Source organism: Nuphar pumila, chromosome 15 (genome assembly GCF_984573655.1).
Source record: "Nuphar pumila chromosome 15, dmNupPumi1.hap1.1, whole genome shotgun sequence".
NCBI classification, from domain to species: Eukaryota; Viridiplantae; Streptophyta; class Magnoliopsida; order Nymphaeales; family Nymphaeaceae; genus Nuphar; species Nuphar pumila.
In genome coordinates, this window is record NC_143263.1 from 56,015,015 (window position 1) to 56,039,862 (window position 24,848).

Here is a 24,848-nt window from a genome sequence, read left to right on the forward strand (position 1 = left end):
GCCCTTTAAAGAGGGTTACACGACTTTTGGAAACCCTTTGGAATTCCAAAGGTCCTTCCAAAAAGCCTTTACACGAGTTTTGTGGAAGTTTTGAAATTCTAAATGTGCATTTAAAGACATTCAAAAACGTGTAAAGGGCTTTGGGAAATGTTTGTAAAAAAAAAAAGGAGCTAATGCCTTTATGGAAACCATGAAAAATATATTTCCCAATGGGCTGGACGATTTTTGAAGATGAGCTTTCCCAATATGCATTTAAGGCAATTAAGAGGAGAGCTTCATTTCCCAATCCAATCATGAAAGCCTTCTCATTTTCAAAGTTGGAAACCCCTTTTGAATTCCAAAGGTCATGCTAAATGTGGCTACACGTTTTTAGAAAAGATTGAAAATTTGAAATGAGCATTTAAAGCTAATCCAAAAACGTGTTTGGTGTTTTGGGAAAGTTTTCAAAAGAAGTTAATGTTTTTAATGAAAAATGGGCTGGACGGTTTTTGAAGTTGAACACTTTCCTAAATGCAATTAATACAATAATGAGAGGAGAGGTTTCATACCAAAATCGTGTTTCTCAAATTTATTAGCTCTATTTACTATTTTCGTTATTTGAATTAGCATTAATTAGGTGTAATTAAATTAGTAATGTAGCATTAGAATTAGATTTTAGAAAATCATGTGTATTTAATTAGAATAAGTTATTGAATTAAATTAGGTTTGTAAATTCGTGTAGGTCTATTAAAGTAGGTGCTAATTTTAGTGTACATTTAATTTAGGAATTAATTTGGGTTTGCTTTAGGGTATTAGGAAATGCCAATTAGTTATTAGTCTAACTTAGAATGGCGTGTATTCAAGGCCTTATTCTAAACCGCCACTTAGACTAACCCTAGTTAGTCAAACCTAACCCTAGTTTAACCTAAGTTAGCATTTAACCTAGCCAACTAATCTTAGTCTAAACCCTAGTCGCCCCTAGCTTAGTCAAACCCCTAGTTTGTCTTAACTAAACCCTAGTCGACCCTACCTTATCCCATCCGACCCTTGTCCACCATAGTCAAACCCTAATCTAACCATAGCTTACCCTAACCGATTCTAGCTAAACCCCAACCTTAGTCTAGTTAATTAGTTAGCCCTAGTTATATCCTTAGTTAATACCTAACCGTAGTTAGTTAGCCACCTATAGTTAGATTAAATCGTAGGTAGTTTGTTACTAACCTAAGTTAAAAGCTAACCCCTAACTCGAGTTAAAACCTAGCCTTACTTAACCTTAGTTAGAACCCAAACCCTAGTCGACCCCTTAACTACTTTATTAACTATAGTTAATGCCCCTAGTTAGTTCTAACCGACCCTCATTAACCAACCTTATAGCTAACCCTAGTTAGTTAATAACCGTAGTTAGCTAAACCCTAATCATCCTCTTAACCTTAACTGAACCATAGTTAACCCCTAACTACCTTATTAGACCCTAGTTAAACCTTAATTAACCTTAGTTAGGAACTAACCGACCCCTACTAACCCTAGCCTTAGTTAAACCCCTAATCCTAGTTAGAATCTAACCCTAGTTAGTTTAACCGTAGATTAGTAGTTGACTTATTAGGTTAGAATTAACATTAGATTAATGAGTTCAATTGGTAATCATGTTAGTTAGAGTATGTTAGATTTAGTTAGATTTGTCATTTAGATTAGATAGTTAGTGTTTAATTTAGTTAGTAAGTAATTTTAGATAGTTAGACTAATCGTAAGTTAGAACTAATATTAGAATAGATAGTTAATTTAGTTAGTGATATTAGATATTATAAATTAGGTTTAATTAGAGTTTATATTTATTTAGATATCTTATTTAGAGTATTTGTGAGTTTAGGTTAGGTTATTTCTTAAATTTTATAACTTAGTTTAATTGTTATTGTTTGCTGTAGTTTAACAGTAGGTTAGGTTCAGTTAGGACTGTTTTTGTACGTGGTTCAATGTCCAAATGTCAAATATGGATTCAAAGGGATGAATAGTGCACTGAACCAAAACCGTAATATTTACCCGATCGTGCACTAGTTATTTCATGTGGATATTTCGTGAATTTTCTGAATATTATTTTTCTATTCTTCACATTGTTGTGTTAATGGTCTGCATACCAAATTTCAGCTCGATCCGAGTTGATTTGGTCTGGTTTTTAAGCGTATTATGAAAACAGCTTTTTCTGATTTTGAAATTTCGGGTCCAGCGATTTCCCAAATTATCCTGATTTTGAAACGCTTCGTTCTGGAGATCCAGAACATATTTTTCACTTATGTAAAGTGTGTCAGATTCTTGGATCTGTCTTTTACAGAATAGAAGTGATTTGACTAATTTTGGAATTCGTTTGACCCCTCAAACAGTCGTTTTGCGAAAAGCTGTCAGAATCCATTTTTGCCTTCTTTAGGGACAAAATAGTCTTTTAAGTAATTGTTTAATTTCGGGTAGTTTTACTGTTTTCTAGTTGTGTAATTAGTAAATTAACAGTATTTAGAGTAATTAGAGTGCTTAGCTTAGTTAGTTTACTCAGTTAGTATAATCTTAGTTTTAGATGTTTAAATTAACTTTAATTTAATTTAGAAATAGTTTAGAAATAATGTAGATGTAATCTAGATAAATTCTTGATTTAGTTACTGACTTTGTGTTTTTATTTTGTAGGTTGTTAAGTTAGAACAGGTTCACAGGTGTAATTCAATTATAATGTGCGACTGCACTTGATGTGAAAAGACAGAAATGCCCCTGGAGACCTGCAGAAGACTTAGCCTCCGATTTTATTTTATTTTCATAGTTTAGAATGTTATTTAATGTAACTTGTAAACATTGACATAGTTGTAAACTTTGTTTTTATTAATAAAGTGTTATTTTAGAATTAATTCAGAATGTTCCCGTTCCCTGTGGATTCGACCCGTACTCGCCACTTCTGTGGAAAGTCGGTTTTATATCTTTGGTTGACGATTTTCCCATGTTTTCATTGAAAAATAATGTTTAAAAAGATCATTTCAAAATATCAACCAAATTTTGGCGCCGTTGCCGGGGAACGACGATATATTATGAATATTTCTGAGATATCATTTTATTAATATATGTGTTTAGTTTAGTTTAGTTTGTTTTAATTGTTTTAGTTAGTATAGAATTAACATAATTAGAAAAATATAGGGTTCATTTGCTGTTTTTGATAAGATTCACTGAATTCCATGCTTCAATGATATATTAAACAGTTGAGTCTTAGATAAAATAGTGTGAATTCCTGTATTTACTGATTTTCTGATTTAGAATAGCTTATCTTTTATTTCATAGAGTAATTAGCTTTAGTTTAACGTTGTTAACATAGATTGCATAGATTAATTAAATAGTTTTAACATAGTTTAACATAGTTTAAAATAGCATAGTTGCTAACTTGCTGATTTAGATTAACTTAATCTCCATAGTGTAATTCTAACATAGGTTAGTTGCTATTTTGTTCATTGTTTTACTGATTTAGACCTAGATTTAGGTTTACTAATTGCATTGATAGATTATTCTAACATAGTCTAGTCGTTTTATGTATTAGTGTTCTTATGTTATTAACTATAGTGTATGATGTATCATATGTAAATTAAAATAAAGTAGTAGTTGTTTATGTATTTTATTTTGAATTTTATTTTAATTTCATGTGAATTTCATTGTTTACATGTATGAACAATCGATCCATCAATGTGTGAGTTCAAGTAAATCGAATATGAAGAAGCCTTCAAGAGTAGAACATTGACCAGATGAGCAGAAAACTATGCATTTGTACATGCATAGTGGTAGTGCAGAGTCCAGTCAATCGACAACTCCAGAGGATCGAGCATACCAGGTTGTATCAATCCTTTCTCCTTATTCATTTTATTGTTCTGTAGTGTGCATCTGCATTGCATGATTGCATTATTTTGTATGCCACTAGGGACAGTGTCATTCAAGCATGGGGGATGGTGTAGATGCACAAATTTTAAAAAATTTTCTTTATGTCTGTTTGCTTTAAACTCATAAAAGTAGGTCTTTTAAGAACAATTTGTAACATTTATGATTATATTTCTCCATGATCTGACAATTTAGAAATGTATAAGCCCCATGTAAAATTTTTTTTTCTTATCTGATTTAAATAGAGTAGTTGTTTATGAAATAGAAAAGAAAAGATAGTATTTGATATGTTAGAAAGTTTTGATTCACTTAAGTATAAGTATGCACAGTGTGTTTTATGAGAAAAATGAGCAATTGAATGATGTTTTTGAAAAATGTGCTTAATAGAATAGAGCTACGTTTAGTTGTTGATTTCTTCATGAATCCAAGTAGTAGAACTCAGACACGAGTTGAAATGTTTGAGTCTCTTACGAAATGGATAACGAAGGAGATCATTCTCTTATCCAGTTGATATCTGTGGCTGATGATGCATGAAGTGCACATCATGTAAACAAGTTTTTCATGCATTTTGTATCAAGTTTAAGGTTTTAAACCCATGTTTAGATGTGTTTTGATAGTAAGGGGCTATGGTTCGAATTTCAGAAAAATCAGAGTTAAAATGAGAGAGTTATGGCTATTTCAGTGTTTGGGCACGAATTTCGAGGTAGATAAGATCCATATCCGACCCAATTAGGTCAATTGGACCTTGGATCAACTCTTAGAAAGCCCAAAACCCAACCCACACGCCTATCCATATCCATTTCAAAAAGTTTTTCTGAAACCCCCCCCAGAAAGTGGTGCCTAGCAATATTTTATTTTTTTTGACACTCTTTTTGAAAAAGGTCAAAACTATAAATAGTTTTTTTTCAAGAACCCTAGGCGTCTTTGGCTGTGTTTGGACGCCCCTTGCAGTGAATCTACTCCAGCACTCCTTCCTCTCCATCTCCCCCACGTGTTGGCCATTGAAGACCGGTCTATGCTTGATTTTCAAGCATATTTTCGATCTTTCTTTGTGTTCTTTTCATTTCTTTCTTGTTCCTTGCGGTAGTACTCACCATTTTTCTGTATTTTTGCAGGTGTAGCAGAGGTGGAGACCATTAACCTTGGGAGGGAGTGCGCAACACACCACCAAGGTGAGTCGGCCCTACCTCCATCCGGCTTTCTACACCCTCCGATCGAGAATCGGCTCACATTCCATCGTCGGTGGATCTCCAACGTGTAGCAGCTGCAAAAGGGGCCATTTTTGGTGAAGTACAGCATTCTTGAACTGTATAGGACGTCCATCTCCAGCCACGGTCCGCTCTTCTTCATCCCCCCGGTCGTCGAATCTTCCAAAAGGTAGATCTTCTTCTTCCTTCTCTTCTAGATAAAACCGAAGTGTGTGTGGTTTTCTTTTTCTTATTTTCTAAGTGTTTCTTGTTTTTCTTTTCATTTCAACCTTAAATTAGATTGCGTGCATAGGCCAGCACGTTAGATTAGGTTTATTTGTTTGTTTGAGTCATTGAAATCGAATTTTTTTATTTTTTTTTCATTCTTTTCATTAAAATCGGCTAGATCTTCATCTAGCCGATTCTTTAAATTTCTCATAGGCGTTCTTGGGGCTGTTTTACAGAAAATTCAATAAAAAAAAGTGTTCATTTTGATTTACTTTATTCGGTTTTTGTGTGGGTTGCAATTGGTTTTAATTGAAAAGAAAAATCCAAAAATCGGCTAGACTTATTCTAGCCGATTCTTGATTTTCACAAAAATATTTTTCTTTGTTATGATTTTTTTTTATGTCCAGCTTGTGTCTTGTGTTGTTTTACTGAAAATCTCATTAGAAAATTTCAGTTTAGTTCATTTTAGTCGTGGGGTGTGCTTGTGTTTTGTTTTGATTTTATTTTTGAAAAAGAAAAAAAAAATTCGGCTAGAGATATTCTAGCCGATCTTTGCATTGTTGTTAAAAGGGTGTTTAGAGTGGTAAGACGTGTGGTTTATTGTGTGTTTAGTGTGTTAACAGTAGCATAAACTTGTGTTAGTCATTTCATTGTTTTAGGATTGATTTAATTACTTGTTTTAATCAATTTTTCATTTTTGTGTTTTGAGTCTATTGTTGAAAATTATAAAAATCAAGTTTTCTTTTTTTTTCTCATGTTTTTAATTCTAGCATAGTGCTGTTCTTGTTAGCCTTTTTTTAATTAGGAGTCCTTTGTATTATTTTCTAATTTAATTTTATCAGAAATAATGGTTATTTAGTTTTATTGCTTTTTGTTAACTTATAATTTTGTAATTTTTTTATTTTATTTTTTATTTTTATTTTTCGTGTGATTCTTCTTCTTCCCCAAGGAGGGGCGGCAGCCATTAGAGCTCCCCTTGAGCTCTTGGTCGATTTTTTTTGTAATTTTTAATTACAATTAGGTAGGTGTAATTAGGTTGTCTAGGTTCAATGTATTAGGGTTTAGTGTCTTAGCCATTTTTAGGGGTTATTTAAGTTAAGTTTTGGGGATTAGGTTATTATTTAATCCTAGGAAATCGTTTTGCTATTTAAGTTCTTTTATTTTTTAGATAGAGTTAATGCTATTAGTTTAGAAAGTAGTCCCTCTTGAAGTTGGCGATTTTGGAAAAAGGAGGCTCTTCAAAAGTCGTGTGAATCATTTAAGGAAAATTTGAATTTTGAATGGGTATTAAAGGAGTTACTCCTTAACTTTGGAAAGTGTTTTTGGCATTAACCAAACATTCCAATCTAGACTACACGATTTCCATAGAGTATTAAAAGCATTTTAATTCCATCTTGAAAAGCAAAAATCGTGTACTTTTAGATTGGTCTTTCCATTTTGCCAAAAGGAGCATTAAAGGCAATTAAGGAGTGTAACCCCCTCTTTAAATGGGGCGATTTTTGAGAATCCAAAGCATTTCAAAATTTGAACATTGGTAATTATTACATTCCTTTTCCAACCTTCTCCATTAAAATCGTTAACTTTGAATTAATTGTAGGAATTAAGAGGTTACTACTTTAGTCTAACCCTAACCCAGTCAACCCTAACCCTAGGTCGAGTCAAACCTAGTTCAACCCACTTGAGTCTACTCAAGTCAACCTTAGTTTGAGTCAACCGACCCTACCTATTGAACCTAATCTAACCTAGTCAATTAGGTTAACTTGGTTAGGTGCGCCTTGTGTCAAAGTCAACTTGAACCCTAGCCCAAGTCAAATACAACTCGAGCCTAGTCAAAGAACTAGACCTAACTCAAGTCAAACCTTAGTCTAAACCAAGTCGAGTCAACCGAGTTTACCTTACCCCATTCAAGCCTAGTCAAACCTAAGTTGGGTCAAACTTAGTTGAGCCTAAGTCAACTCGAACCTAGTTGACTAAGTCAACCCTAAACCGAGTTCAACCTAGTCTTAATAAGCCTAAGTCCAAGACCTAGACCTAGTCCTAGTCAAGACTAAGTCAAACCCAACCCAACCTTAGCTAAGGTCAAACCGAGTCCACCTAAGTCAACCGAACCTAGTTGACTAAGGCAACTCAAAACCGAACCCAACTAGTTGAGTCAACCTTAGCTCAAGCCTATCTCTCTCAACCTAGTCAAAACCGAGCCTACCTACTCCCATCCGAGTTCATCCAAACCCAATCCGAACCTACTCAAGCCAAAACTGAGCCTAGTCGAGTCAACCGAGTGACCCTAACTTTAGCCTTTGTTCTTTAGTGAATTAATTTCATTTAGTATTATTTATTTTGATTTTTATACTAATTAGTTTATTTATCGACTTTAGTTGTAGTGTAGAAGTATGTGTGTGTATATCGTATTTGTTTCGTATGTGTGAAATGTGTTTTGTGAGTGTTTGAATTGGTAATTAGATATTCTTTAACTTAGTAGTTGGATTACATTTTATTGTTTAGCATAGTTGCATTTGCATTGTTAGTTAACGTAGTTCTATTCATAAATTGCTTATCGAGTTTTGTTCGTCGTGCATTTAGTGTATTCATAATCATCACCTGTATATACACTGTTATACAGTGTCATTTAGATTGCATTAGGTTTGATTTGTCTTTTAGAGTGTTAAAATAGATTCATAAAGTGAATAGTGCATTCAAATAAAAACCAGATTTTTGCCTTGTCGCACTCGCATTATTTTCTGTGCAAAAATTCTGTGTTTTCCAAAAAGTTTTCTTCTATTCACTTTAATGACTTGTTATTTAACTACAGACCAAATTTCAGCTCATTCGGAGTTGATTTGGTCTGATTTTTAAGCGTTTTGCGAAAACCGCTTTTTCTGGATTTCAAATTACAGGACTTGCGATATCCTGATTTTTCCCAGATTTGAAACACTTATATCTGGCGTTCCAGATACTGTTTTTCAATTCTGTAAAAACTGTCAGTTTGTTTAATCTGTCAGTTGCAGAACAGAACAAATTTCGGGAAAATTGGACCTCGTTTGCTTTGTCAAACAGCGGTTTTCCGATAACCTGTCAGAATGCTATTTTACACTAGTTAGGGGCAGTTTCGTAATTTTCTTAGTTTCGGCAATTTAGACTTGTTTTCAGTAGTTTCTGCATTTTAGGAGTTGCATAATCCTCATACAGCATTAGTAGAATTAATTTGGTTAATTTTAGAATTAATTTAGTATTTTATTTAATTTTTGCTTGATAAATAGCATTTGTTTTATTATTTTCGTACAATTAGAATTAGTTTTAGTTATTGTTTGCATTGTTAGAATAGAAAACTAACTTTGTATTTTTCTGCATTTTTAGGTTGAAAAGCATATTTAGTTTCCAGGGTTATTGTCCAAGTGAGAAGATTCTCTAATTGGCGAAAAGACGGAAATACCCTTGGTGTGGAGCAGAAGACTGAGTGCTTGTTTACTTTTCTTTTAGTGATTATTTGTAATTGTATTAACTTTATAATTGTAGATTGATATTTGTCATTAATAAATTAAATTTTCTAGAAATATTGTGTTTAATTCCTGTTCCCTGAGGATTCGACCCGTACTTACCACTTTGTGGAAAGTCGGTTTTTATATTTTTGGTGGACGATTTTCCAAAGTTTATTGAAAATAATTGTTTTAAAAAGCGCATTCCAAAACATCAACCAAATTTTGGCGTCGTTGCCGGGGAACGGCGAATTAATTACTTTATTTCTTAGAGTTTGATTTATTAATTTGTTTTAGTTAGCTAATTAGTTGTTTTATTTTTAGTTAGTAGGATTAGTAAGTGAATATAGGATTAACATAGTTAGTAAATATAGGATTCACGTTCTGTTCTTTCTAGGATTCACTTGAAATTCATTCTGCAAGGAGCGATTTGACAGGTGGGTGTTAGAAAAACTTAGTGTGTGATTGCCTGTATTTATCTTTTCAGTACTTTAGAGTAGTTTAATTTGTTATTTCATTTACTTAGTTAGATCATTCTGACATAATTAGTTTAGTATATTTGTTTAGTAGTTATTTATTTTGTGTTATTTATATTTAGTACCGGTGTTAGTTAATTTTTTTTTTTTTAGATTTAGGTCGTTTTGCTTACATCTGGTCTTAGTACCAGTGTATGCAGGGTCGACGAGGTCTAGGAACCCCATTACACCCATTTGTTGACAACCCAGAGAGAATTTTACATTCTCATCGAAGTTCGGCAACAATGGCTGACATGGATCCTCCACCCCCAGTTCTTTCACGCCCTCTGCGGGAATACTTCATTCCCACAGACTATGTTCAGGCATCCTGCATTCGGAGACCCGATGTAGGAGCGCCACATTATGAGATTAAGGTCAGCATTATTCAAATGCTTCCATCCTTTTATGGCCTTAGTCATGAGGATCCCTACAGACATTTAGATGAATTCCAAGAAATTTGTTCTACTGTTAAGATACAGAATTTCGATGATGATGCTTTAAGGTTGACTCTATTCCCCTTTTCATTGAAGGACAAAGCCAAGTATTGGCTAAAGTCCTTAGATTCTGTAGAAATAGAGTCATGGGATCAATTGCAACAGGAGTTTCTTCGGAAATATTTTCTCATTGGTCGTACGAACCAATATCGTAGAGCCATCACTAGCTTTTCAGAGCTAGATGGTGAGCGCTTTCATGAGACCTGGGAGAGAATGAAGGATCTCCTCAGGAAATGTCCCCATCATCAGATGCCGAAATGGCAACTGATGCAGAGCTTCTACGATGGATTGTCTGACAAGAATCGTCAGATGATCGACTCTTCATGTGGAGGGACATTCATGCTGAAGAGCGAGGATGAAGCATGGAGGCTATTTGATACATTGGCTGAGAATTCACTCCACCATGCTTCGAGCTCTCATTCTGATAGAGCCACACCCAGCATTCAGAAGAAAGCTGGTGTTCTTGAAGTTGGTCCATCTACTGCACTACAATGCAAGGTAGACATGATTGCTTAGAAGCTGGACCAGCTTCTCTCAGGACCATCCACTACATAGCAGGTGTGTACTCTTTGTGCCAGTCCGGCACACGAGATCACTGAGTGCCCTTCGGCAGCTCAATACCCTGAATTTGTTCAAGAACAAGTTCAGGCAGCTCAGGGTTACGTCAGACCGCCAAATAACCCATTTTCATCGACATATAATCCGGGTTGGCGTAACCATCCCAATTTTTCATGGAAGAATCCACAGTCTTCCATGCAGATGCCTACTTCTTCTCAGCCAGTTCGGCAGCCATCTTTTACTCAGTCATTTCAAAGACCAAACTATTCTCAGTCTTCTTCTTCTTCTGTCACTCCCCCGATTCAGCAGGAGTCTGCCCCGCAGACATCTTTTGAGGAGAGACTTCTCCAGGCATTGCAAGAGGTGAAAACCTCTAATCGGAACGCCTTCGAGAAGTGTAGCCAGATTTTGAGCTCACATACGCAGTCCATTGCGAAGTTAGAGTCGCAAATGGGACAGTTAGCTGAGGCTATTAGTAGGAGACCCGAGGGTACATTGCCGAGTCAGGCTGTCATGAACCCGAAGGGTAAGGACCAGATGACTGGAGGCCTATTTCATACCGAGACACAGCAGCAGGCTAAATCAGTTATGGCCTTGAGGAGTGGACATGAGTATCACGTCGAGAGCAGAGAGCGAGAGAGTAGAGAGAGGATAGAGGAGCCAGAGACTATTGTTTCACCTACGTCGGCTCAGCCATCATCCCCATCCCCATCATCATCTTCATCTTCATCCTCAGAGGAGAAGAAGGATAGGAGTGAGCCTTCTCACAAAGAGGAGGAGTCAGCAGAGTATATTCCCCCACCTCCCTATCCCAAAGCATTAGAGTCTCCTGGATATAGAGGAAAGCAAGGTGCGAAGATCCAGGACATGCTTGACATCTTCAAGCATGTGCAGATCAACCTACCTTTACTCGATGCTATTCAACAGGTGCCGGCATATGTCAAATTCCTGAAGGAACTATGTACGCAAAAGCGTAAATCTAGAGAGCGAGTTCCTAACAGGGTCCATCTGACTGAGCAGGTGAGTTCAGTACTTCAGCATCAGACACCACCAAAGCTCAAGGACCCTGGAGCCCCTATCATTGCGTGTACTATAGGGAACATCCGGATAGAACGCGCATTGCTCGATCTTGGAGCAAGCGTGAACATTCTTCCCGGATATTTCTTTGATTCTTTTGGGCTAGGAGAGATGAGATCGACTCCGATTACACTGCAGCTGGCAGATCGTTCTGTCAAGGTACCGAGAGGTGTCTTGGAGGACGTGCTAGTTAAGGTGGATGACTTTTATTTTCCAGTCGATTTCATTATTCTTGATATGGAAGGAGTAGACAGCCAGCACCAGACTCTGATTATTTTAGGCAGACCATTCTTGGCGACTGCCAATGCGTGCATCAATTGTAGGACCGGAGCCATGGATCTCTCATTCGGCAATCGAAAGGTCAAGCTGAATATTTTCAATGCCGCGATGGGACCAGTAGGAGACATGGACTGCTTTCATGTAGACATTGCACAAAAGTTAGTGGAGGAGCAGCCCGAGTTGTACATTACTGAGGATTCTTTAGATTTGTACCATATAGAGAAGAATAGTGGTGTAGATAGTGTAGATGTGTCTAGAGTGTCGTCAGAGAGACCACCTTGGGGAGCTGTCAGGGAGCCTCTTCCACTACTTGCGGAGACCCCCGCCAAATCGTTGATCGAGTCGCCTCCGAAACTTGAGCTGAAACCCTTACCGGATTCACTCAAGTATGCATACCTCGGAGATGAGGAGACTCTGCCTGTGATCATCTCGTCCTTGCACACTGAGGAGCAGGAACAGAGATTGCTGACTATTCTTCGAGAGCACAAGGCAGCGATTGGCTGGGGAGTTGCTGATCTGAAAGGGATTGATCCTTCATTCTGCATGCATAGGATCCATTGTGATGAGGAAGTCAAGCCATTTAGGGATATGCAGAGAAGGCTAAATCCCAACATGAAGGAAGTGGTGAAGAAAGAGGTGGTGAAGTGGTTGGATGCCGGAATCATTTACCCAATTTCTGATTGCCAGTGGGTCAGTCCGATTCAAGTTGTGCCGAAGAAGTCAGGACTCACTGTGGTTGAGAATGAGAAGGGTGAGAGAATTCCGATGAGGACCACTACAGGATGGCGAGTCTGCATCGATTATAGGAAGCTGAATGTGGCAACTAGGAAAGATCATTTCCCATTGCCATTCATTGATCAGATCTTAGAGAGACTCGCAGGACAGAGCTACTACTGCTTTCTAGATGGATATTCAGGATACAATCAGGTAGCTGTCCATCCTGACGACCAGGAGAAGACCACGTTTACATGTCCTTATGGCACCTTCGCGTTTAGACGTATGCTTTTTGGGCTCTGTAATGCCCCGACTACTTTTCAGAGGTGCATGCTTGCTATCTTCTCGGACATGATTGATGATGTGATGGAAGTTTTTATGGACGACTTTTCTGTGTATGGCTCTTCTTTTGAAGATTGCCTCCAAAAACTTGCTCGAGTACTGAGTAGGTGTGTGGAGACCAATCTCGTCCTGAGTTGGGAAAAGAGCCATTTTATGGTCCAGGAGGGGATTGTGCTAGGACACATTGTGTCCAAGCGAGGTATTGAGGTTGACAGAGCGAAGGTGGAATCCATTTCCCGTTTGACTCCACCCACCTCTGTGAGGCAGATTCAATCGTTTTTAGGGCATGCGGGATTTTATAGGCGGTTCATAAAAGATTTCAGTAAAATCTCTTGACCTCTTTGCACTTTATTGGAGAAAGACCAACCCTTTGTTTTCGGTGAGGATTGTATGAAGGCCTTTGAGATTCTCAAAGAGGCCTTGATTACTGCACCTATTTTGAGACCTCCAGATTGGACTCTCCCATTTGAAATTATGTGCAATGCATCTGATTATGCTATGGGGGCCATTTTAGGACAACGCATTGATAGGAAGCCCTATGTGATCTACTATGTGAGTAGAACTCTGTCTGATGCTCAGATGAATTATACTACGACAGAGAAGGAGCTACTTGCGGTAGTTTTTGCATTGGATAAATTCAGGTCCTATTTACTCGGTTCGAAGGTGGTTGTCTATTCTGACCATTCTGCATTGAAATATTTGTTGAATAAGAAAGACACCAAACCGAGATTGATTCGTTGGGTCCTACTACTACAGGAGTTTGATCTCGAGATTCGAGATAAGAAGGGAAGCGAGAATGTAGTAGCAGACCATCTTTCCAGACTGATCGTGGAGACCACGTAGGATCAGAGGTCGATCAGTGATTCTTTCCCCGACGAGCAGATCATGTCAGTCAGTACACCGCAAGTACCCTGGTTTGCAGATATTGTGAACTATCTGGTTTCGAGGCAGATACCTGAGCATTGGAACAAGAATGAGCGTGAGAGATTCCTATCTCAGGTAAGGCACTATTATTGGGATGAACCAGAGTTGTTCAAATACTGTGCTGACCAGATCATTAGGAGGATGTGTTCCGGAGGAGGAGTACCAGTCCATTTTGAAGTTTTCTCATTCATTAGCCTGTGGAGGGCATTTTAGTAGTAGGAAGACGGCTGCAAAAGTTTTGCAGTCAGGATTTTATTAGCCCACACTCCACAGGGATGCTCATGAGTTCTGTAGGCGATGCCTGCGATGTCAGCAGATTGGGAACATGTCCAAGAGGGATATGATGCCCTTGCTTTCGATTTTGATAGTCGAGATTTTTGATGTTTGGGGCATTGATTTTATGGGACCATTTCCGCCTTCCTTCGGAAATTTATACATTCTGGTGGCGGTTGATTATGTGTCCAAGTGGGTCGAGGCTATGGCAACCAAGACCAATGATCACAGAGTAGTGCTTAAGTTCATTAAGCACAACATTTTCAGTCGTTTTGGTGTGCCACGAGCAATGATTAGCGATGGTGGTAAGCATTTTAGGAATGTACAGATAGCTTCTCTGCTGAGAAGATATTCTGTCAATCATAGATTCACCACTCCATATCATCCGCAGACTAGTGGACAGGTTGAAGTGTCCAATAGGGAGATTAAGCGAATTTTAGAAAAGACAGTTCGTCTGGACCGCAAGGATTGGTCCCAGCGATTAGATGATGCACTTTGGGCATATAGAACTGCATTTAAGACTCCCATTGGCATGTCCCCGTATCGCCTTGTATTCGGGAAAGCATGCCATCTTCCTGTCGAGCTAGAGCATAGAGCGTACTGGGCTATCAAGAAATTGAATTTTGACCTCACCCAGGCTGGCAAAGAGAGAGCACTGCAGCTCTCAGAATTAGAAGAACTCATGAATGATGCATATGAGAATGCCAAATTATACAAAGCTCGCACAAAAGCATTTCATGATAAGCATATTGTCAGAAAAGTGTTTGAGCCAGATCAGAAAGTGTGGCTATACAATTCTCGTTTACATTTATTCCCAGGGAAGTTAAGATCGAGATGGACAGGTCCGTACATTGTGAAAGAAGTATTTCCCCATGGAGCAATGACATTATTCGATCCTATGACCCAAGGTACATTCAAGGTAAATGGGCAAAGATTGAAGCCCTTCATTTCAGATGCCTTGCAGGATGGTGAGTGTGAGATAGTGCATCTCACGAAGGCATGAGGATTCGACCAGAGGGATGTATCATATGTACATTATTTCTTTTTCATTTCATAATTTTTATTTATTTAGTATTTCATTTCACATGTGCTAATTTGTGTTTTGATGTATGCAGGATGAATTTAATATTTAGTGTATCAATTACCAGGTACAGAGAAGAGCTTTCAAAGAATTCAAGGATCAGATGAAAATCAACTTCAGAAGCTCAGAGCAAATCAGGTTGTATCTATCCTTTCTCCCATATTTTTGTTAGTGTCTTTTAGTGTGCATTTGCATTACATTTTTATTCATTTTGTATGCCACTAGGGACAGTGTCATTCAAGCATGGGGGGGGGGTTTAGATGCATGCACACAAAATTTTTTTTTATGACTGGTAATCAAAGTAGGCATTTGAGAACAAAGTGTAGCATATATGATTGTTTTTGGCATAATCTAACAGTTTATAAATTTTTAAGCCCCATAAAAATTTTATTTTCTGAACTGAGTCAAATAGAGTAGTTATTCATGAGAAAATTCAAAGAAAAGATAGTATTTGATTGTTAGAAAATTTTGAATCACTTTAGTATAAGTATGCACAGTATGTTTTCTAAAAGAAATAAGCAATGGAAAGATGTGTTTAAAAAATGAGTTTAAAAGAATAGAGCTACGTTTAGTTGTTGATGTCTTCGTGAATCCTAGTAGTGGAACTCAGACGCGAGATGAAGTGTTTGAGTATCTTAACGAAAAGGATAACGAAGGAGATCATCTTCTTGTCTAAGTCGATATCTGTGGCCTTTGTAGTTCGAGTAAGTAGAATCTGAAGGGTGTTTTACACCTGGTGCCCCAAAGCCAGCTGGTTTAGGAGCCACCGGTTCGAAAGCTTGTTACATGGACTGCATAGAAAGCCTAAGAGATAGAGACATTAAACATGACGAGAGGTAGACTATACGTAAACTATTAAAATAGAAGGACTAGTGACTCGAGCAATTAAGTCCGAGGGATACTCTGTATCTAGTGCCCTAAGGTCGGCCGACTTGGGAGTCACTGACCCAAAGCTCGCTACACGGGTCACAAAAACTGACTATTCGAAATAGTGCTCATATGAGAAGAATGCGCAAGAGATCAAAAGTTGAAAAAAGAGTGAAAATGAAAGAAAAGAATGTGCTGAATGAGAAATTTTTTATTGCTTAGGCATAAATGTGTATTACTGTGCAGAAAATATACAAGTGAGAATAAATGAGTAAAACATGAGAATACTTGACTTTCAGAGAAAAATCATGAACTAGCTACAATATTAGAAAAGGGAAGAAAAAGAATTTTTACTGTGGTGGCATGAGATTTTTAAACTTGTTTTGAGAATGTCAATTACATGAAATATTTATTACAACTGCATTCTTAAGAGCCTAATATTTTTGAAAAATCATCCTCGCACTTCATTGATGTTTGTGGGTAGCATCTCTGCAAACCCTCACGAGACCTTACTCGTCCACTAGTGTAAGCTAGGGGTTTAAAGGGCTTGTTGCATACGCTAAATGCAATCGTGATTCCTACGAAAGTGAGTTAGTATTATGCATTCATGCTTAGCATTTCTTGTCTTCGTTGCATATCATAATTAGGGTTTGTTAAGGGACTAACAAACATTCAAGCATGGGGGTATTTGATGATGCATGAAGTGCACATCATGTAAACAAGTTTTTCATGCATTTTGTATCAAGTTTAAGGTTTTAAACCCATGTTTAGATGTGTTTTGATAGTAAGGGGCTATGGTTCGAATTTCAGAAAAATCGGAGTTAAAATGAGAGAGTTATGGCTATTTCAGTGTTTGAGCAAGGATTTCGAGGTGGATCGGATCCATATCCGACCCAATTAGGTCAATTGAACCTTGGATCAACTCTTAGAAAGCCCAAAACCCAACCCACACGCCTATCCATATCCATTTCAAAAAGTTTTTCTGAAACCCCCCCAGAAAGTGGCGCCTAGCAATATTTTATTTTTTTAACACTCTTTTTGAAAAAGGTCAAAACTATAAATAGTTTTTTTTCAAGAACCCTAGGCGTCTTTGGCTGTGTTTGGACGCCCCTTGCAGTGAATCTACTCCAGCACTCCTTCCTCTCCATCTCCCCCACGTGTTGGCCCTTGAAGACCGGTCTATGCTTGATTTTCAAGCATATTTTCGATCTTTCTTTGTGTTCTTTTCATTTCTTTCTTGTTCCTTGCTGTAGTACTCACCATTTTTCTGTATTTTTGCAGGTGTAGCAGAGGTGGAGACCATTAACCTTGGGCGGGAGTGCGCAACACACCACCAAGGTGAGCCGGCCCTACCTCCATCCGGCTTTCTACACCCTCCGATCGAGAATCGGCTCACATTCCATCGTCGGTGGATCTCCAACGTGTAGCAGCTGCAAAAGGTGCCATTTTTGGTGAAGTACAGCATTCTCGAACTGTATAGGACGTCCATCTCCAGCCACGGTCCGCTCTTCTTCATCCCCCCGGTCGTCGGATCTTCCAAAAGGTAGATCTTCTTCTTCCTTCTCTTCTAGATAAAACCGAAGTGTGTGTGGTTTTCTTTTTCTTATTTTCTGAGTGTTTCTTGTTTTTCTTTTCATTTCAACCTTAGATTAGATTGCGTGCATAGGCCAGCACGTTAGATTAGGTTTATTTGTTTGTTTGAGTCATTGAAATCGAATTTTTTTATTTTTTTTCATTCTTTTCATTAAAATCGGCTAGATCTTCATCTAGCCGATTCTTTAAATTTCTCATAGGCGTTCTTGGGGCTGTTTTACAGAAAATCCAATAAAAAAAGTGTTCATTTTGATTTACTTTATTCGGTTTTTGTGTGGGTTGCAATTGGTTTTAATTGAAAAGAAAATTCCAAAAATCGGCTAGACTTATTCTAGCCGATTCTTGATTTTCACAAAAATATTTTTCTTTGTTATGATTTTTTTTTATGTCCAGCTTGTGTCTTGTGTTGTTTTACTGAAAATCTCATTAGAAAATTTCAGTTTAGTTCATTTTAGTCGTGGGGTGTGCTTGTGTTTTGTTTTGATTTTATTTTTGAAAAAGAAAAAAAAATTCGGCTAGAGATATTCTAGCCGATCTTTGCATTGTTGTTAAAAGGGTGTTTAGAGTGGTAAGACGTGTGGTTTATTGTGTGTTTAGTGTGTTAACAGTAGCATAAACTTGTCTTAGTCATTTCATTGTTTTAGGATTGATTTAATTACTTGTTTTAATCAATTTTTCGTTTTTGTGTTTTGAGTCTATTGTTGAAAATTATAAAAATCAAGTTTTCTTTTTTTTTCTCATGTTTTTAATTCCAGCATAGTGCTGTTCTTGTTAGCCTTTTTTTAATTAGGAGTCCTTTGTATTATTTTCTAATTTAATTTTATCAGAAATAGTGGTTATTTAGTTTTATTGCTTTTTGTTAACTTATAATTTTGTAATTTTTTTATTTTATTTTTTATTTTTATTTTTCGTGTGGTTCTTCTTCTTCCCCAAGGAGGGGCGGCAGCCATTAGAGCTCCCCTTGAGCTCTTGGTCGATTTTTTTTGTAATTTTTAATTACAATTAGGTAGGTGTAATTAGGTTGTCTAGGTTCAATGTATTAGGGTTTAGTGTCTTAGCCGTTTTTAGGGGTTATTTAAGTTAAGTTTTGGGGATTAGGTTATCATTTAATCCTAGGAAATCGTTTTGCTATTTAAGTTCTTTTATTTCCTAGATAGAGTTAATGCTATTAGTTTAGAAAGTAGTCCCTCTTGAAGTTGGCGATTTTGGAGAAAGGAGGCTCTTCAAAAGTCGTGTGAATCATTTAAGGAAAATTTGAATTTTGAATGGGTATTAAAGAAGGAGTTACTCCTTAACTTTGGAAAGTGTTTTTGGCATTAACCAAACATTCCAATCTAGACTACACGATTTCCATAGAGTATTAAAAGCATTTTAATTCCATCTTGAAAAGCAAAAATCGTGTACTTTTAGATTGGTCTTTCCATTTTGCCAAAAGGAGCATTAAAGGCAATTAAGGAGTGTAACCCCCTCTTTAAATGGGGCGATTTTTGAGAATCCAAAGCATTTCAAAATTTGAACATTGGTAATTATTACATTCCTTTTCCAACCTTCTCCATTAAAATCGTTAACTTTGAATTAATTGTAGGAATTAAGAGGTTACTACTTTAGTCTAACCCTAACCCAGTCAACCCTAACCCTAGGTCGAGTCAAACCTAGTTCAACCCACTTGAGTCTACTCAAGTCAACCTTAGTTTGAGTCAACCGACCCTACCTATTGAACCTAATCTAACCTAGTCAATTAGGTTAACTTGGTTAGGTGCGCCTTGTGTCAAAGTCAACTTGAACCCTAGCCCAAGTCAAATACAACTCGAGCCTAGTCAAAGAACTAGACCTAACTCGAGTCAAACCTTAGTCTAAACCAAGTCGAGTCAACCGAGTTTACCTTACCCCATTCGAGCCTAGTCAAACCTAAGTTGGGTCAAACTTAGTTGAGCCTAAGTCAACTCGAACCTAGTTGACTAAGTCAACCCTAAACCGAGTTCAACCTAGGCTTAATAAGCCTAAGTCCAAGACCTAGACCTAGTCCTAGTCAAGACTAAGTCAAACCCAACCCAACCTTAGCTAAGGTCAAACCGAGTCCACCTAAGTCAACCGAACCTAGTTGACTAAGGCAACTCAAAACCGAACCCAACTAGTTGAGTCAACCTTAGCTCAAGCCTATCTCTCTCAACCTAGTCAAAACCGAGCCTACCTACTCCCATCCGAGTTCATCCAAACCCAATCCGAACCTACTCAAGCCAAAACCAAGCCTAGTCGAGTCAACCGAGTGACCCTAACCTTAGCCTTCGTTCTTTAGTGAATTAATTTCATTTAGTATTATTTATTTTGATTTTTATACTAATTAGTTTATTTATCGACTTTAGTTGTAGTGTAGAAGTATGTGTGTGTATATCGTATTTGTTTCGTATGTGTGAAATGTGTTTTGTGAGTGTTTGAATTGGTAATTAGATATTCTTTAACTTAGTAGTCGGATTACATTTTATTGTTTAGCATAGTTGCATTTGCATTGTTAGTTAACGTAGTTCTATTCATAAATTACTTATCGAGTTTTGTTCGTCGTGCATTTAGTGTATTCATAATCATTATCTGTATATACACTGTTATACAGTGTCATTTAGATTGCATTAGGTTTGATTTGTCTTTTAGAGTGTTAAAATAGATTCATAAAGTGAATAGTGCATTCAAATAAAAACCAGATTTTTGCCCTGTCGCACTCGCATTATTTTCTGTGCAAAAATTTTGTGTTTTCCAAAAAAATTTCTTCTATTCACTTTATTGACTTGTTATTTAACTGCAGACCAAATTTCAACTCATTCGGAGTTGATTTGGTTTGATTTTTAAGCGTTTTGCGAAAACCGCTTTTTCTGGATTTCAAATTACAGGACTTGCGATATCCTGATTTTTTCCAGATTTGAAACGCTTATATCTGGCGTTCCAGATACTGTTTTTCAATTCTGTAAAAACTGTCAGTTTGTTTAATCTGTCAGTTGCAGAACAGAACAAATTTCGAGAAAATCGGACCTCGTTTGCCCTATCAAATAGCGGTTTTCCGATAACCTATTAGAATGCTATTTTACACTAGTTAGGGGCTGTTTCGTAATTTTCTTAGTTTCGGCAATTTAGACTTGTTTTCAGTAGTTTCTGCATTTTAGGACTTGCATAATCCTCATACAGCATTAGTAGAATTAATTTGGTTAATTTTAGAATTAATTTAGTATTTTATTTAATTTTTGCTTGATAAATAGCATTTGTTTTATTATTTTCGTACAATTAGAATTAGTTTTAGTTATTGTTTGCATTGTTAGAATAGAAAACTAACTTTGTATTTTTCTGCATTTTTAGGTTGAAAAACATATTTAGTTTCCAGGGTTATTGTCCAAGTGAGAAGATTCTCTAATTGGCGAAAAGACGGAAATACCCTTGGTGTGGAGCAGAAGACTGAGTGCTTGTTTACTTTTCTTTTAGTGATTATTTGTAATTGTATTAACTTTATAATTGTAGATTGATATTTGTCATTAATAAATTAAATTTTCTAGAAATATTGTGTTTAATTCCTGTTCCCTGAGGATTCGACCCGTACTTACCACTTTGTGGAAAGTCGGTTTTTATATTCTTGGTTGACGATTTTCCAAAGTTTATTGAAAATAATTGTTTTAAAAAGAGCATTCCAAAACATCAACCAGTGGCCTTTGTAGTTTGAGTAAGTAGAATCTGAAGGGTGTTTTACACCTGGTGCCCTAAAGCCAACTGGTTTAGGAGTCATCGATTCAAAAACTTGTTACATGGACTGCATAGAAAGCCTAAGAGATAGAGACATTGCACATGATGAGAGGAAAACTATACGTAACTATTAGAATTGAAGGTTTAATGACTCGAGCAATTAAGTCCGAGGGATACTTTGTATCTAGTGCCCTAAGGATTGGCCAGCCTGGGAGTCACTGACCTAAAGCTCGTTACACGGGTCATGAGACTTGATATTCGAAATAGTGCTCAATTTAGAAGAATGAAAAAGAGTAAAAAATAGAATATCAAAAGAAAAAGAATGAGCTTAAAGAGAGAAATTCAATGCTTATGAATAATTAATGAATTACTGTGCAGAAAATATACAGGTGAGAATAAATGAGTAAAACATGATAGTACTTGATTTTCTGAGAAAATTCATAAATAATTACAAGTTTAGAGAAGTGAAAGAAAAATAATTTCTACTGTGGTGGCATAGAAATTTCTGAATTTGTTTTGAAAATGTAGATTACATGAAATATTTGTTTACATTGAATTCTTAATTGCCTATTATTTCTGAAAAATTATTCATGCATGATTTTGATGTTTGTGGGTAGCATCTCTGTAAACCCTCACGAGAACTTACTCGTCCACTGGGGTAACCCAGGGGTTTAAAGGGCTTGTTGCATAAGCTAAATGCAACCGTGATTCCTACGAAAGTGAGTTAGTTTTTATTTTTTTAGTATTTTTTTTAATTTTATTTTCAATAAGAGCTTTCATGTTATTGGGTAGTCCATATTTTTATTGCATGTTAGAGTGTATTGCTAGGGACTAGCAATTATTCTAGCATGGGGGTATTTGATGATGCATAAATATCAAATTTTTTTAATACATTTTCACTGCATAAATGCATCATCTATAGGTTTAAAGCATACACTTAGGTGCATAATGATGTTAGGGAGCTCTGATTCGAATTTCATTGAAATCGGACTTAAAACGAAGGAATTATGACATTTACAGTGTAACGGGTCAAATATCGGATCCGATTTGAGAGATTTGGATCCAGACGCCCATTTGGACTTTGGATCTGGACCAAATTACATGGATTTAACCCAGCTCCAGCCCACTTAAGTTTTGTAAAAACATTTTCTAAAAACCCCCTGCAGAAAGAGGTGCCCAGGAATTAATTTTTATTTTAATCCTGTTTTTGTAAAATAACCCAAACAAGCCAAATCGTCAAAAGAGGGGGAGACGCCCAGCCATTCTTTGTCTTTGTCTTGATTTTCATGCCCTAGGGGCACGATTCTAGCTCAACTCCACCTTCTCCAAAGCCGCCCCTCTCATCCACCTTATTCCTCATCCATGGAGACCATCTTCAATGGAGACGCCACCCTCTTCTTCCATTCTTTTCTTTTCACATCTTGTCTTTCTTCTCCCCCTGCTGAAACTAATCATTGAGGTTGTCTTTTGCAGGTATTTGCAGCATTGGAGTGTTCTAGCCATGGTAGGGGTGCAGTCTACTTCTCCATGGCCGGTCGTCTCTACCTCCATACGGCCCTCTACGCATCTTCACCACTTCTTCTTCTTCTTCCTCATCCCGGAACACCACCACCTGTGGATCCCTGTAAAAGTACAACAAAGAGATGTTAGACAGCATCACCGAGGTTCCTCGTGGCATGGAGTCAAGCAAAGTCCGTTCTTCTTCATCCCCCCAGTCTTCGGATCGGCCTTTTGAGGTAGGTCTTATTCTATCCTTTCTTCTAGATAAAACCAAAAATGTGTGTGTGTTATGTGCTGCATTTTTCTGTGTTTTTTGTCAGCCATAGAATAGATATATGTCATGCATAAACCAGCATGTAGAATGTTTAGGGTTTGTGTTATTTAAAATCATATTTTTATTCCAACGTTGGATGCTTTTATGTATGTGCGTGTGAGCAAAATCTGTCTTCTGTGTGTCTGCATTTTCACCATGTTTTCCCAGCACTAGATAGGTCTGAAGATGTTTTGTTTAGTATTAGATTTTATATAGTCCTTCTTAGTTAATATCATTTTTGATTTTTAGATCGCTTGAATGTGTTTTTATAAGTAGCGATTCATGTAGTTTAGCCTATGAGACTAGATTCAGCTGTAGCGTTTTTCTGCAATTGTTAGTATAATATAATTAGTTCTATTTTAGTTAAATTCGTGTGTTTACTGTGTGATTGATGGAGTTTTTATCATAAAGTAACTTTAGTTTTAGAATAGTTGTATTTTTGGTGTTTTGAGTGTAGTCGAGTTTAGTGTAATTGTAGAATGCATGTTCTGTGTTTTGATTTTATGTACAGCATAGTATTAACTTAGTTTTCATGCTCTTAGTTTTTCCAATTCCAGATTTAACGTGTATCCATTAGAATAGAATTTAGATTTTGATTAGAGTTAGAAGTTTCATATATTTTAGTTGTCATTCTAGTTTAGATTTACATTAAGATGTTTGTCAATTCGTGTTTGGTAAAATATTCGTGTAGGTAACTGTTTGTAGATTAATTTTTCTCTGTCTTGGATATTGGTTTTAGTACTAAGTTAATTAGAGGAGTTACATTCTTTGCTTTTCGTTTTAGTCAATTTAGATTTAACTTAGAGGGTCGATTTTGTGTAGATAGTTTAAAATATATAGCTTTTCATTTTTTATTTTTATTTATCCTTTCTTACCCTTTTAGTGATTAGATATATTTTGATTTAGCTAGATTAATATTAGAGTAGCTTAGTTATTTATTTTCTAGTATACTTTATAGAAGGGCAATGTGGTCTTTCAATGGAAATCCATTTTTGGTAGAAAACCACTCCCTCTAAATTCTTGGAATTGCATTTAAGTAAATCTCAATTTCCCAATCCAGCTATAAATGAGTTTTCTTTTCAAGGTTGAAAACCCTTTGGAATTCCAAAGGCCCTTTAAAGAGGGTTACACGACTTTTGGAAACCCTTTGGAATTCCAAAGGTCCTTCCAAAAAGCCTTTACACGAGTTTTGTGGAAGTTTTGAAATTCTAAATGTGCATTTAAAGACATTCAAAAATGTGTAAAGGGCTTTGGGAAATGTTTGTAAAAAAAAAAAGGAGCTAATGCCTTTATGGAAACCATGAAAAATATATTTCCCAATGGGCTGGACGATTTTTGAAGATGAGCTTTCCCAATATGCATTTAAGGCAATTAAGAGGAGAGCTTCATTTCCCAATCCAATCATGAAAGCCTTCTCATTTTCAAAGTTGGAAACCCCTTTTGAATTCCAAAGGTCATGCTAAATGTGCCTACACATTTTTAGAAAAGATTGAAAATTTGAAATGAGCATTTAAAGCTAATCCAAAAACGTGTTTGGTGTTTTGGGAAAGGTTTTCAAAAGAAGTTAATGTTTTTAATGAAAAATGGGCTGGACGGTTTTTGAAGTTGAACACTTTCCTAAATGCAATTAATACAATAATGAGAGGAGAGGTTTCATACCAAAATCGTGTTTCTCAAATTTATTAGCTCTATTTACTATTTTCGTTATTTGAATTAGCATTAATTAGGTGTAATTAAATTAGTAATGTAGCATTAGAATTAGATTTTAGAAAATCGTGTGTATTTAATTAGAATAAGTTATTGAATTAAATTAGGTTTGTAAATTCGTGTCGGTCTA

General features: G+C 36.5%; 1 non-coding gene across 1 annotated transcript; it reads right to left on the reverse strand.

Annotated features, from left to right (window-relative positions):
• Positions 1-9,918: 9,918 nt before the first annotated feature.
• Positions 9,919-10,021, reverse strand: LOC149815402 (small nucleolar RNA R71). The gene has a single exon (XR_016428186.1). It is a non-coding gene; the product is annotated as a small nucleolar RNA R71 (small nucleolar RNA).
• Positions 10,022-24,848: the final 14,827 nt, after the last annotated feature.